General features: G+C 38.4%; 1 protein-coding gene across 10 annotated transcripts in view; it reads right to left on the bottom strand.

Annotated features, from left to right (window-relative positions):
* Positions 1 to 15787, bottom strand: part of LYST (lysosomal trafficking regulator) — a 194002-nt gene that overhangs the window by 154856 nt on the left and 23359 nt on the right. For all 10 annotated transcript variants that reach the window (XM_070568406.1, XM_070568407.1, XM_070568416.1 and 7 more), the window contains exon 2: positions 1160 to 1250. The gene's annotated coding sequence lies outside the window, so the exon portion shown is untranslated. The remainder of the gene's footprint in view (positions 1 to 1159; positions 1251 to 15787) is intronic.

The following is a 15787-nucleotide window of genomic DNA, read 5'->3' as shown; positions in this document are numbered from 1 at the left end:
ATATTTCATTATACAGATGTAGCAAATCTCCCATTGTTGAATATTTAGGTTATTTCTATTTTTTTATTATTATAAACAAAGCTGTAATGGACATCCTCATACTACTTGCACATTTATCCTATTATTTCCTTGAAGTAGAAAGTGCTGTTACTTCATATAATAGGTTTTACATATTTCTTGTTAGGTTTATTCCAAGGTATTTTATAGTTTTCACCATTATTCTGAATGGGATTTTGTTTTCCACTATATATTCTAACTAGGATAGAAAACTGGTATATAGGAGGCATAAAGGAAGTAGATTTATTTTGATATTTCCAAATTTAATCATATATCCAAACTTATTACCGAACTCTTTTGATTTTCTGGGAATTTCCAGATATAAAACCCTACCATCTACAAATAACAAAACTTTTGAATTTTCCTATCCAATATTCACACAGTTTCTATTCTTCTGTCTAACTGCATTAGAACAACATTGGTAGGGGTGATGGGGCACATTTTTGCTTTGCACATTAAGAAATACTCATTTCATCCTTCTCATCTAATAGGAATGCTGAATTTGAATGCCTTTCAGCCATTCTGGATGCCAAGTGAAAAGATGATTGCATGGTATTTTTAAAAGATTTATTTGAATATTTCAAATACCCAGAAAAGTACAAAGAACATATAACATGAGGTTATAGCCAATACTCAGATCCAGTAAGTATTAGCATTGTGCTATGTTTAGGTCAGTGTGTGCGTGTGCGTGTATAAAGAAATCAGACCTTTCAGTACAGCAAAGTCAGACCCCACCCACACCTCTTCACCCTCCCTACTTGGTGTTTGTCATTTCCATACATATTTTTATAATTTTTATATGTTTATAGCCATAAAAATATTCAGTATGGCTTTAGTTATTTTAAAATTTATATAAATAGTATACTATATGTATCTTTTTATAACTTTGCTTTTCCCTCTCAACATTAAGTTCATTCCTTTAAACCATTGTGCAATATGCCATTATATGAATAAACCACAATTTATATATCCATCTCTACTAATGGAAAGTTTCGTTGTTTTTACTTTGGGGTTTAATTCATGTCATATAACTATGTCATTTCAAAGCCTTAGACTGAACTAAGTATTCTGACTCCTAATATTTATTACATTAAATACTTACCAATCTTTCAACACTTCTGTAACATTTAGAGTCTTTATAATTTGAGCTCTTGAACTAGATGAAACAAATAATTCTTAGAATAAAGCTTCAACTGCAAAGAAAAAAAAGACAAACATATTAATGGCAATAGTAAAACACAAATAATTTTAACAAATAAAGTTCTGACATAAAAACCAGTGGCCAGTCTATTTGATGTATGAAACAGCCAACAAAATTTTTGAATCTCAAGAGCACACTAAAAAATGCCTATAGCTTCAAGAATGGAATCTTGAGAGCAGGAGTCTGGGAACATATTTATCTCAACAAGGCAACTTGATTGTAGCTCCCTACCCCTCCTCTCCCAACTCCTAACTTACAACCTCGAGGTAAATCACCAGTTAACTACAAAGGAAGGAAATTCAGTCTTTTCAACACTGGAATCTGGCAGGCAGTGGAATATCTTCTACATACTATGGGACAGAGAAGTTATTACTCTCCTGTAAGAGTGAAAGATATTTGAAGATACACACAAACTCAGAAAACACTAACAAACAATGAATAAACCACCACCAAATTTTATATCCAGGTTGAATTTTTTACATGAATTAATCTTTTGTGTACAATACAATGAAGGCTATTTCTAGAATCTGTTATGTGTGCCAGTAGAGTTGATTCTGACTCCTAGCATCCCTGTGTACAGGAGAGCAGAACCCTGCCTGGTCTGTTGCACCGTCGCCTCACCTTCTGGCGCTATATCAGACAATGTCCTAATGCTATTCACAGGGTTTTCATGGCCAATTTTTTCCTAAGTGGGTGGCTTGGTCCTTCTTCCTAGTTTGTCTTAGTCTGGAAGCTCTGTGGAAACCTGTCCACCATGGGTGACCCTGCTGGTATTTGAATAACTGGCGGCATAGCTTTCAGCATCACAGCAACAGGCAGCTGCCACAGAGTCATAACAGACAGACAGTGATGTGGTTCCTTGACCGGGAAACGAATCTGGGCTGTGAATCTTAACCACTAGACCACCAATTTTCTAGAATAGTAAGTAAAGGATAAATTCCTACTTCTGGGATAGCAACAAGTTGCTTCTCTTTAGTTAGCTATTTCCCCCTTCTCTATAGTTCTTACCAGGCAGAGGCACGCAAAATATTTTATTACAGTTATAAGGCAAACATGAAGGTTTACTTTGAACCACAGTTTTTTAATCAGAATGATCTTTAATTGCTTCAAAATGCTCAAATCCAGAGAACTGTCTTCAATTCCTTTCAGTACTTGTATCACACTATTCTAGGCACTTGAGGATAAAGTAGGCAGGAAATCCGACACAGCTGCTATTAGACCACACAAGGCTTCGTGTGAATTAGGAAAAAACACCTCTTCCCAGGCTGGTGCAGCCCCACATCAGGCACACAGCTATCAAAGCGCAGGCTCGATTTCAGTCCCACAAGGCCACTCTGCTGGACAAGCACCAGTGGCCAGTGCATCAACTGCTCAACCAAATGGAACATCCCTAGAATGGAGTCTCATTACACCTTCTACACCGGCACCTGCTGCCTCCTCAGCTAATCAAAATCATCCATATATTTTTACCTCTAAAATTATGGAAGGGGAAATTATCAATCAAATTATGAGCATAAAGACGGTATCATATTGATTGCTCTGACTACTAGCACCCTCTAGCTTGGACTACTATCAGCTGGAGACATCTATCTTGGGATGCTACAATGATTCCAGCTAACTCAGCGCAGCCATTACAATTGAAAGCTTGCAGACAACTGGATCCTTCTGTTTTTCTCTCTCATTGAGGGACATTTGCAGGCCAAGCTGAGGCATTTCTCTAATGCTCTTAAACTGGCAAGGCTTCCTTATCTCTGTATTTTGCAAAGCCCAGCTTGGATATCCATGGAGTTTCACTCTACCCAAGATCACAGTTCTATCTGCCAGGATAGTCAGCTTAGCGCTCCTTACTCTGCCATCACTCTCTATACATAGCCGTATTCTAATTTTTATCACCCTATATTATACCAAGTGCCCATAAAATCTGGAAATACAGTTTTTAATAGATTGAAGATTCTTTAGGGCATTATATATATTCGCCTCTGTTTCCAAAACACAGGGACACTCTGTAGTTACTTATCTATATGACTGTATTACCTGCTAGGTCACAAGTTTCTTAAGGCCAGGGACTCTGCCTTATTACTTTTTGCATTTTATAGCTACAATGCCAGATTGAAAAATCATTATTATTACTATAATTTTCAACTGCTAATACAACTATTGTTATAATGTCATAACAAATAAAACTTGCTTCCAACAATATTACCAAAACTTTTTCTTCTTTTTCTTCTTCTTCTTTTTTTTTTTTTTGGAGGAAGATTAGCCCTCAGCTAACTACTGCCAGTCCTCCTCTTTTTGCTGAGGAAGCCTGGCTCTGAGCTAACATCCGTGCCCATCTTCCTCTAGTTTATACGTGGGACGCCTACCACAGCATGGCTGCCAAGCAGTGCCATGTCCGCACCCGGGATCCGAACCAGCGAACCCCGGGCCACCGAGAAGCGGAACGGGCAAACTTAACTGCTGCGCCACCGGGCCGGCCCCTTCTTCTTCTTCTTTTTTTTTTTTTTTTGCTGAGGAAGATAAGCCCTGAGCTAACATCCATTCCAATCTTCCTCCACTTTATATGTGGGTTTCTGCCACAGCATGGCTGACAAGTGGTACAGGTCCATGGCCAGGATCCGAACCCAAGCCACCAAAGGAGAGTGCACTGAACTCAACCACTATGCCATGAGCCCAGTGCCCCCAAATTTTTGTATTCTTAAAATTTACCATATATGAAAAGCATAATAACTAAATACCTATCATGATATAAACCACCTTCTCAGAAAAATAGATTTCATTTTCTCTAATACTGGTGACTGGTAAAGGATAAAACATGAATGGCAAAAACAAAAAGCAAAAAACTGACAATGTATTAGCTACACCACCTAGTTTTATGTCATCAGAAATTGCATCAATATGACATTTAATTCAACAAATGTTTACTGAACATTTAGTATATGCCAGCTACTATTTTTTGCACTGGGGACAGAGAAAAAATAAAATCCCTACCCCTCATGGTTTCTAGTGGGGTAGAGACAGATGAAAAACAAACATTGTAATGTCAGGCAGTGGTAAGTGTTATGAAAATAAAGGAGAACAGAAGAAGGGTACAGAGTGACAGAGTGCTATTTTAGATAGGGTGGACAAGAAATATCTGAAGAGGTGATATCTGAGCAAAAATCTGAATGAAGTAAGAAAATGGGCCTTGTGGGTATCCAAGAAGAGTATTCCTGGGCTTTGAGATTAGCACATGTTTGGCGCATTGGATACTGAGTGCAAAAGAAAAAGAGAAGTTAAAAATTACTACAAAGAGTGAGAAAAGGCACTCACTCCTACTTCTCAGTGACTGAAGTAAGGTGTGGAAAGAGGAAATAGAAGTGTTCCCCTGGAACTGTTTCTCCCTAAGAAAGGAAGTCTCCTTCCTGCCCACCCTTCCCTCCCCTAACCAAAAAAAAGACCACAAGGTTTTTAAAGGCTGTGTGAAGAACAGCACTATCCACTTATAGGTAAGACTTACAGAAGAGCAGGATGGGAGGGAAAATAAGGTTCTGTTTTAGCCATGTTAACTTTGACAGGTGTCTGGAAACCAAGTAAGCATTTGTATATACCAAATTGGAGTTCAGGGGAGGCTGGAACTAGTGAATCAATTTGGAAGTTATCAGCATATAGATGTATTTTAATGGGACTAGAAGGATGAAATAACCCTGAGCAGTGCTGTCCAATAGAATGTTCCACAATGATAGAACTGTGGCTAGTGGCTAAAGTCTGAAGAGTGGGGACATAGAGAATGAGTATAAATGGAGCAGAGAAGAGATTCTAGGACTGAGCCTTGGGCTTAGCGTCATCAAGTCAGGGAGAGGAGGAGAATCCACCATAGAAGACCGAGAAGGAACAAGTAAGGCAGAATAAAAATCAAGAGAGTGGGGCCTCTCAGAAACCAAGTGAAGAAAGCTTGAAACAGGAAATATTGCTGAGAGGTTGAGTAAGACGAAGACTGGGAACTGGCCACTGGATTTAGAAACATCGAAGTTACTGACAAACCTGTCCAAGACTTGTAGTCTCAGTGGAGTAGCAAAGAGTGGTGAGGAAATGGAGGCAAGGAGTTTAGACAGCTCTTTTGAGAAGTTCTGCCATGAAAGGTAGCAAGAATATGGGTGTTAGCTTGAAGGAGACTGGGATACGGGAGGTTTAAAAAGAGAGAGAGATTATAGCATGTTTGTATAGCATGTTTCTCCAACAGAGAAAGGAAAAATAGATGAAAAATTAGAATGAGAGGAGATAATTCCATGAACAAAGGGTAGGCAAAATAAAGAGTATCCAATGTATAAGATCTAGGAACAGTGACAGTTCATCTAAAGGAATACGAAGGATGACAGAGTACATGAGTACAGATGCAGGAAGATGAGTATATCTGGCAGTGAAAGGACCAAGGTTTGGATACTTCTATTTTCTCAGTGAAACAAACTGCAAGGTTACCAGCTGAGAGTGAGAAGTGGAAGCAGGTGTTAAACTGACGAGTGGAACAAGGTCAAAACCAGCAGCCCCTAAGAGACTTCCGAGAGGCTGACAATAAGTAACTAAGATTGAATTCTGTTGTTCCATAACGAACCCATGCTATAGTCCAATTCTCCATCATGTCTCCAAGACTAGAATGACAGAATAGATGATGTCAAATATATTATGGGAATCTAGAAATATTACAGCTGCAGCATTCACCTAATCGGTACATGTAGCATGCTTGCCTAAAGTGAAAACTGGGTTATCTGGAATGAATTATTCTTAGAAAACCCCATAACCTGACTGCTCATCTTTTCCTTATGTAAATATTTGCATATATTTAAAAATGATCTCTCGAATCTTTTGTGGAAGTAACATCAAGCTCACTAAGATCTATGGAATCTACGTTCTTTTTTATAATTTTGGAAGTTTATTCCCCCACGGTCTTCTAAAAGTTTTCAAATTCACCGCAATTACTCAAAGATTACTAGTTCATCAGTAACATTAACAAATTTTCTCAGAACCTGAACCTGAGATGTGAACTCATTTAGAGCAGCCAGAGGTTCTGGTACAAACTCCTCCCCAATCTTGGGCTTAAATTTTCTCCTCTTAATATTCTTACTTACATCCTTATTAGTTGGTGTGTAGATCATTCTTCATGTCAGACAAGACAGAAAGAAAACAGAAGCTGAGAAGTTTCATTTACTCTCTGTATCCAATTATAAGGACAGTTTGTTTAAATGAATGTATTATTTGTTGTTTTCATTTTCTGCATATAAAATGTAAAAGGTCAGCCTTAACCTTTTTCAAAACCTCAGCTCATTATTCTCATAGGGTTGTGTTCCTCTTTTCTATGAGAGAGCTATATCTATATCCTTTTTTGTTTGTTTCATATCCCTCTTTCCTTCTTCCGCACATGTTATTTTTAAATTTGAGTTCACTTGGCCACTTTACCTACCCCTTTTTCTCACATACGATTTCCAATTGTTCGTTAAAGACTCTGTCTATGGCCACCTTAGAACCACTTTCCCTTTTGTGGCATCTCACCTATCTTTTCTTTGAAATTTAGGAACTCTTTATTCCCAATTCTCTATATTCCAGCTTTGCTTCATTCTCTTCTTCCTGTTATTATTTATTCATTTGGCTATCATTTGGCACTTTGTGCCAGACACTAAGAATACAAAATGTGGAAGTAATCTCAGTTTCTGCCCCCAAGAAGATCACATTATGATGGCAAAGGCAAACAATACACAGGGAATTGTGTACTGATAAGGGGCACTGAACCCAATTTCAGTGGTCAGGGAAGCTTCATGAAGGAGGCAATCTTTGAGAAAAGTTGAACAGGTAAAGGAAGAAAAGGAGGGAAGAAAGTCATTACAGACAGAAAGAGCAGCTCAAGTCAAATTTCTGAGAGAATTACAGTAAATTTGGTGTCAAAATGCAAAATGAGAAGCAGGAAAACAAGAATGGAAAGAGTAGTGGCCAAGGATAAATAAAATGATTTCCCAGTGGGCTGAGAGCTCAGTAGAGGCTGAAAACCATCAATTTCTGGTAGTATCAATTTTCCTGATATTTGAGATTCTCCAGCAGGATTCAGCTACTTTGATCTAATAGTAGGGAATGCAGATTGTATCACTGATCTAGAAATGGGAGTTTTGGTGGGTGGAGGCAGCAGAAGCACAAGTGGAACACAATCAAGGGTACAGGTGAGAAAACAATCCATGTGGTCAAAATGGGATACAGGCTGGACAGGAAAGAGAAGGAGGCCAGGCAAATGTTGATACACAGGAAAAATACAGGTAATCAATCCCTAGGAGACTGAAGAACAGAAAATGTGGGAAAGAAGGATCTTGGAATTTTTAGATTTCAGGAACAAGCAGTTCCAGATGATGACAACACCCAGAGTGTGACCCTGCAGGTAAGTGTCTGAAGTGAAGTGAAAGTTAAGGTCACTGCAGTTAAGTAACCATGAGGCTAGTTTTTCAGACAACAGATCATTGTAAGCACTTAAAATGAAAGCTCCTTGATGACAGAGATTTTGTCTGTTGCATTTACTGCTAAATCTGTAGCATCTAGAACAGTACATGGCTCATAGAAGGCATTCGGTCATTTGTTGAATTTGTTGAATGAATGACATGGCCTTTCTCTCAGGATTCCCATTATGTTCACTTGTCTAATTCAGCCCTCACAATGTGTCAAAATCAGGCTCAGAGTATCAGCTCCCTTGATTATTTCCCTTACCTTCTGGAAATGAAATGGTCAATAAAATAAGTCAACAGTGGCTCTGTTTTGATTGAGTGAGACTTCCCACAGACATGTGGACAACTGACTTTGATATCTTAGCTCTGTTCTGGTTCTGTGATTAATTTCCACAACCTATTACCCAAAAGATCACAGAATTAAGCCACCACCCTTAGTCTTGTGGATCTTCACACATTTATCTTCTTGACATACAGAACTACTACACCTGCCCCCTACACCAAGTCATTACTATCGATATTCTTAACTTTTAGACATTTTTTAATACCTTGTCACTTCTGTGTTTTAGTCAGTGCTACCATTGACATGACATCTACCATTGAAAATAAAATCTCAAGCTCAACAATAGGGCAAGAAGTGCTCCCTAGATCACCATGTTTCTTCCTCAAGAACTGTCAAACAGCCAGTGGGCATGGTGATAAGAAAGGAAGAATCCATTGTGCTACAGTTCCCTTTTTCAGTCATTCATTCATTCATTCAACTAATATTTCTTATTTATTCAATAAATATTTATTAATCTGCTTACTCATTCTATTTTCGCTAGTTTCTGAATCGGTTCTGAATAGTCAAATAGTCATCATTGTGACACTGGTGAAAACAAAGGGGGCAGATTGGGAATCTAGCAATTACTAGCCAGTCACATAGAGCTGTGTGAAGTCTGGCTGTCTTTTCTATACAATGTCTATCCCACCGAGTCGATATGTGGATCTTCAGAGATTCTCTAACAACATATAAACATTCTCGGTAAATGTCACAGTTCTCTTTAAAATGCTCAGCACCAGCTGAACACATTACAACGGAGAGTGCCATCTGGAGGAAGAAAGAGACCACTGCAGCCTCTCCTCACAGAACAGTTTGTGGGGAGGTGTTGATGTTCTGCTTTATGACGATGTAGTTTCCAAAGAGCTGTTCAAAATAAAAGCAGGGAGCAACTGTATATTTTGCCTTTTCCCTGCCTTGTGACTTCTCCGGAAAAGAAGCAATAAAGGGAAAACGACAAGAAAAAATGTTATAATAATGAACTTTATTCTTATAGCCTGATTAGAAGGCATACTTTTTTCCTCATCAAACAGTAACACCTGAGGGACTCAATTCCCAATCTCTCACCAAACGCCAAAAATCCTGGTAGACTCCAACTCAAAGTACTATGATATACTTGCCTAAATTTCTAAATTACAACAATATTAGAGAAATTACCACTGGAAACAATATTTTTCAAAAATATATTATGTGCCAAAAAGGAGGAGACTGCTATAAATCAGAGGACTATTTTGAGAACTAAACAAAATAATGTACAGAGTAATAAGTACTTAATAAATTCTGTTGAATCAGAATCTGCCACAATTTGAAGCAGAATTCCTGAAAATAGGCTTGATTGATATGGACTCTTAACTATGCTAAATCTCATCTCTCCAGAGTTCAATACATATTGATTATAGACTGATTAGTGACTTTCCCAATGATTTCATATATTCTTTGCAACACATCAGTAAAAATCAAAAAACCTTAGGAGAAAAAAATCACACTATTTATATCACTTCATAAATGACATGAATAAAGGAATGAACACAAACAAGTTAGGATCACACATTTTCACAATGGCAGAAACTTTAGACATCATATTCTCCAATCCTACATTCTACACGTGACAAAAACTGAAGCCCATAGGTCCAAAGTCCCATGGTTAGGTTCCATGACAGTTGTCTTGGAGTTATATGTTTTTGGAGCTAATTAGTTAGAACTAAAATAACCAAGTTTAGAAGAGACAGCCTTTCTATTAGGTCAATTAAAAATTAGACAACAGGCAAGGAAGTTTCCTTAACATTAAATACCATCTCTAAATGTCATCCAGAACCTTTACTCAAGTTCACCTGCAATCTGTACACTTGGAAACAAGATTTAAAAATCTCTCTCTAGGGGCCAGCCCGGTGGCCGAGTGGTTAAAGTTCTGTACACTCTGCTTTGGCAGCCCAGAGTTTTTGGGTTCGGATCCCAGGTGTGGACCTACTCCACTCATCAGCCATGCATGGAGGCGTCCCACATACAAAGTAGAGGACGACTGGCACAGATGTTAGCTCAGTGCTAATCTTCCTCAAGCACAAAAAGAGGAGGATTGGAAACAGATGTTAGCTCAGGGCGAATCTTCCTCACAAAAAAAAAAGGAAAGAAAAGAAAAGAAAAATCTCTCTCTCTACAAACTTTCGTAACTATAACTATATACACAGAGCTATATGTTTGAAATGCAGGAAACTTGGGTGGGGGAGGAGAGAAGAGACTATGACCTGACCTTGTTCAGACTAACAGAATTCTAAGGAATAAGCTAGTTAAGGCACATGAGCTGAATTAAATTATACAATATTTAAGCAAGCAAATATCTGTTAATCTGAGCTTTACCTTGTAAATTTTTGGTCATACTAGATGTGTTAAACAATAACCACTAGAATAATTCCCCAACTACACATTTAAAACAGAAAGTTCGCTAGGATACTATTTGCATACCACATTTTTTTATTAACATAAGGATGTTTACAACCTATGCTATAGTGGATAATAAATATTCTCTTGAGAAAACTGAAGTAAAATTTGATAGTCATTGAAAATGAAAAATTAAAATATATTTTAATGGGTGTTTTAACAAAATTTTGGACTTTAAAATGCGGATTAGGGAAGGATATGACACCTTAACAAAGTTCTAAATTAAATAATTGAATGAGAGAATCCATAAAAACCACTTTAGCAATAAGACAAATGGTTTCACAAATTAAAAACTTCCACAAGACAAATCACAACCCCCTAATTACTGATAATTCACCATACTTGGAGGGATGTTCAACTTTCATTGAACCAATTAACTTCAAAAGAACTCACAACAGTCGTTTAGATGATAGCAGTTGTTTAGAGCTCAGGCCCTTCTTGACAAACACTGAACCTGATTTTCTGAATTCTGCACTAAAGAACTTCCGAATGGAAGTCAGGATGTCACACATCCTTATGAAGTTTGCATTGTGGTCTCCAGTTCCTTGGGCACTAATGTGGCATCACGAAGGAAATGTCGTTAAGGCTTTGAACTCCAGAGCCCATGGAGTCTGAGTAATACATGCCCCCATGGGAAAATGAATTCAGAGTTCCACCTTCGATTACTAGCAACACATTTCTACCCCACCCTCCCCCAGCACCCTGCCTATCAGGCAAGGGGAGAGGGGATTCCCACGCCTTCAAGCCATTTGCGGTGGCCACGATGATCTGGGCAAGGGCTCCAAAAGTAGGGCAGCAGCATGTGAGGCAAAGAGTAAGCCAGTTAAGCTTCATGAGGCAATCTGCACTTCCCCAGACCTTCTTCCCAGGGTTCTCTCACAAGGCCACATTCAGGTATAGTGTAACCTAAAACAGCCTGGAGAAGAAGAGCCCTATGGATAAAAACACTTCATATAACATTGTCTGTAAGGGCAAATCATTTACGTTCTAAACAACCACCTTAGAAATGAACCTTCAGAAGACAACCATTCATACGAAGTAGCTGCCATACTCAAAACGAAGTTTTTTCAATTACCATTGAAGTAAGTAACAAGTTCACTGCCAGTAAAGAAAAACAGCAGGGGAGTTTGCATTTCATGAATGATTTGATAATGAGAATCTATTCTGGAATCAACACTCACAAAGTTAAATGACCTTAGTACTTCCCTCAAAATTTTACAGATAAGAGGGGCTGGCCCCGTGGCTGAGTGGTTAAGTTCGCGTGCTCTGCTGCAGGCGGCCCAGTGTTTCGTTGGTTCAAATCCTGGGTGTGGACATGGCACTGCTCATTGAACCACGCTGAGGCAGCATCCCACATGCCACAACTAGAAGGACCCACAACGAAGAATATACAACTGTGTACTGGGGGGCTTTGGGAAGAAAAAGGAAAAAAATAAAATCTTTAAAAAGAAAAAAAATTTTACAGATAAGAAGCTTACAGGGGCCGGCCTCGTGGCCGAGTAGTTAAGTTCTCGAGCTCCGCTGCAGCGGCCCAGGGTTTCGCTGATTCGGATCCTGGACATGGACATGACACCTCTTGGCAAGCCATGCTGAAGTGGCGTCCCACATAGCACAACCAGAGGCCCTCACAACTAGAATATACAACTATGTACTGGGGGGTTTTGGGGAGAAGAAGAAGAAGGAAAAAAAAGATTGCCAACAGTTGCTAGCTCAGGTGTCAATCTTTAAAAAAAAAAAAAAACTTTAAGGCAAATGGAGGTCAAGAGATTTCCCAAAAGTCACAGGACTTCATAGCTAGGTCCTCAGATTCCTACCCAATATTCTTCTTAGTACTGCATGAAGTTTTTGAGAGCCTTCTCTCAGCTAAACTACTTTCCGAAAGCTATGTGTCAGAGCAGTTTAGTGGTGAGGTCTGGGACTGACGTAATGGTAAGCAGGCAGTGATCCCGCCTCTCTGTCCCACACTGTTACACCCCTCCAGGCGATACAGCCTGCCACCCCAAACTTCTCAAGGTGTTCCACTGCTTCACATTATATTTTCCTGTATGTTTTCACATTTCTCGTTTACATCAAGAAGTAAATGAATTGGAAAAAAAAGATTCTGCTCCTCCTAGAAAGAAGTGCTTACATTTTAACAAGAAGTAACACTTTCAGCTCTAACTGGAATTGCAACACAAAAGGAGTAAAAGTTGACTCTGACCTAGATGTACCATATTAAAAATGTAGGACTATAATAATCCTTAGCCAGTAAATGTGGGGAAAAAACAGTTGTACTCTTTCTACTTTCATTCTATATTATGCATTTAGGCTAAACAAAATACAGAAATATGTTGAATGAAATATTTTCAATTTATGTAGAACTGTATGGGCTGTTCAAATAAAGAAACAATAAAATGAAAAAAGGGCAATGGTTTTGCGGGGGGAGAGGGGAGATCTAAGAAAGCAATGGCCCCAGAAAAGTGTACATACTATTTTTTTCATATTTCAGGGAGTTGACAAACACCACCACCTGCTTCCTTCCCCCTCCTCAAGCCCATGAAGACTTGGTTAACATTCTCCATTATAGTTGCCTTGAAACCTGTGACTGGCCCAGAGGGGAGAGGTCATCCTGGCTCCTCGTATGACAAAGCTGACGAGGAAATAAAGGAAACCCAGGCACAGTGTAGCAAGGTAGAATTGTAAAGGAAACTCAAAGGAAGTCACACCAAAATGTATCAAACTTAAGCCCTTCAACAAACAGTTCATTTTCCCTAAAACAAACAAATTGGGCAAGCAGATATCTGAGAAGAACCTACGTTTGGTCATAAGCACCATAAAAAAATGAAAATTCTGAGACGTTGGGCTTATAGCGAGGCTGCACCAAAGGAAACTATGAAGGCCCATCCAGGTAAATCATCTCCCCTGGCTTTATATCCCTGCCAGAAGGAATGTGCTATAAGTTTTATACTGAATGGCTTATCCATATTCAAAACAGATCTCTGGATTTTTATAGAATAATGATAATAATGATGATGATAAGAGCTAACACCTATGATGACTGATTATGACACATCAGGCACTAGAGTAAACGCTCTACTATAGCAGTCGGTTTAATCCTCATAACAATCTCATAAGTACAATTACATCCCTATTTGTCACATGTTTGGATCTGAAGCATACTGAGGTTAGGCAATTGCTCAAAGTCACAGAGCTACTAAGTGTCAGAGGCAGGAATCAGACCCAGGTAATCTCACTGTACTCTGTACATAAATTTCTATTCTTGAAAGCAAACATTGAGTCCTCCCTCCAACAAACCAATTCTTCCTTCCTCATTCCTGTTTCAGTTAATGGCCTCTATCCAGTCACTCAGGAGAGAAACCAGAATAGAACTTCATCTGGGACCTAGTCAATTCTTCCTTTGGCAGCTTGCTGGTTCATCCCTGCATAGCCTTGCTACTCGCTAAGTCTACGACCTAGGGTACCTGACCTCCTCTCTGTAAGCCTTAGTTACCTATAAAACCGAGTTTCTAAGAGAACTAACTTTATTGTGAAGACTAAAATTAAATGAGATGCATAGCATAGTGCACGGCAGATTGTAGGAAGATCAAGAATTATTAGCTATTATGATCATCACCTTGAATTTGGTCCTTCCCCTCTAACCTTATGCCTAAGCACGCTCAGGCCCATTTCCTCTCACTTACAATGCCAACAACCTCTTACTGGGTCAGTCTGCCTGGTCTATTTTCCCTGCAATCTAAATTCTACTACTGCTAAAAATGTCACTCACATTCCTTAAAATCATAAATGACACTCCAATTCCTAGGGAATAAAATCCCAACTCCTTATTATGGTGCTATGCAATTCCCTCCACCATCTAACCTTTCTAATCTCTCAACACATCTCATATCACACTGTACTACCCCATAATTCCTCCTTAAGGTACACACTTTTTCAACATGATTTCACTATTTTTTTTTTAATCATGTGCTGCTGCTACAGAAATTCCCATTAACCCCCAATCAATTACTTTTCTACATGTCTCTACCTTAGGACTCACTACATTGTTATTACAGTATTGTATTATTTCTTTCCAAGCTAGACTATACTTTCCTCAAGAAGGGAAATTAGGCCTTAGTTGTTAAAAAAAAAAAAAAATTATTTGTGCCTAACACTGTGCCACAAATGGCAAAAGCTCAATAAATAAACACCAATTCACTTAATACTAACTTTGAAAATATTTAACATTCAAATTCCTTTAGGAAATCTCCCCAAGACTAAAACTCTGAGAAATAAATAGACACATTTACAAAAGCCTCTCTCCATTCCACAGCAAGCATTTAAGGTACTAAGGAAAATACTACAGAAACACCTAAAAGCCTTACCAAAATTTTTTTAGATTAAAAACAAACAACTTCAGCAATAAAATCTTGGATGTTTATTCTTCCTATGTTAAATATTATAATTTAGAATATACAGTTTAAAAGTTCTTTAAAATCAATTGTAGACATGATGGTTTTCCATACCTCCTAAAGGAACACTAAAAACACAGCTTGGAGCCTTATCCTGAATGTGAAATGAAAATAATAAAAATAATTTATATGGCAACACCATAATGATCAATATTTTTTAATATATATTTTGTATAAGGTAAAAGATTCTGCAAAGTAAGTTTCAGAAATACTAAACACAGATTTTTTTAATCTTTTTTTTTAATCTTTTTTTTTTTGAGGAAGATTCACCCTGAGCTAACATCTGCTGCCAATCCTCCTCTTTTTGCTGACGAAGACTGGCCCTGAACTCACATCCATGCCCATCTTCCTCAACTTTATACATGGGACACCTACCACAGCATGGCTTGCCAAGCGGTGCCATGCCTGCACCCAGGATCCGAACTGGCGAACCCCGGGCCACAGAAATGGAACGTGCAAGTTTAACCGCTGCGCCACCGGGCCAGCCCCTAAACACAGATATTTACAAGCTTTAAAGACACCTTGCAAGTATAGACAGTACTAGTTTCCTCTTATTCCTTCGTAATTCTTATAGACACAATGAAAACTAGCTTCTCTTTCAAAGAAAACAATTTAGTTGAGGCAGTCAGTTACAGACAAATGTGTTTACTGTTGCAAAACATTTCACATCAGAAAGATAACAGTGAGATCAAGCTGAGATCCGGTTGCTTAACCTATTGCTCCCTAACCATCCATGAAGATGGATAGTAGGAGAGAAGGTCATAGGGACTAGGAGTGATAGAGAACAGAAGTAAAAAAGGAAAATATATTAAACACTTTCCGAGAAAATGCATTTCAAATTCAACATATACTTAATATTTTTTCTACCACA

The sequence above is a fragment of the Equus przewalskii genome, chromosome 1, assembly GCF_037783145.1.
Source record: "Equus przewalskii isolate Varuska chromosome 1, EquPr2, whole genome shotgun sequence".
Lineage (NCBI taxonomy): Eukaryota > Metazoa > Chordata > Mammalia > Perissodactyla > Equidae > Equus > Equus przewalskii.
This window is presented reverse-complemented; position numbering and strand designations above follow the sequence as displayed.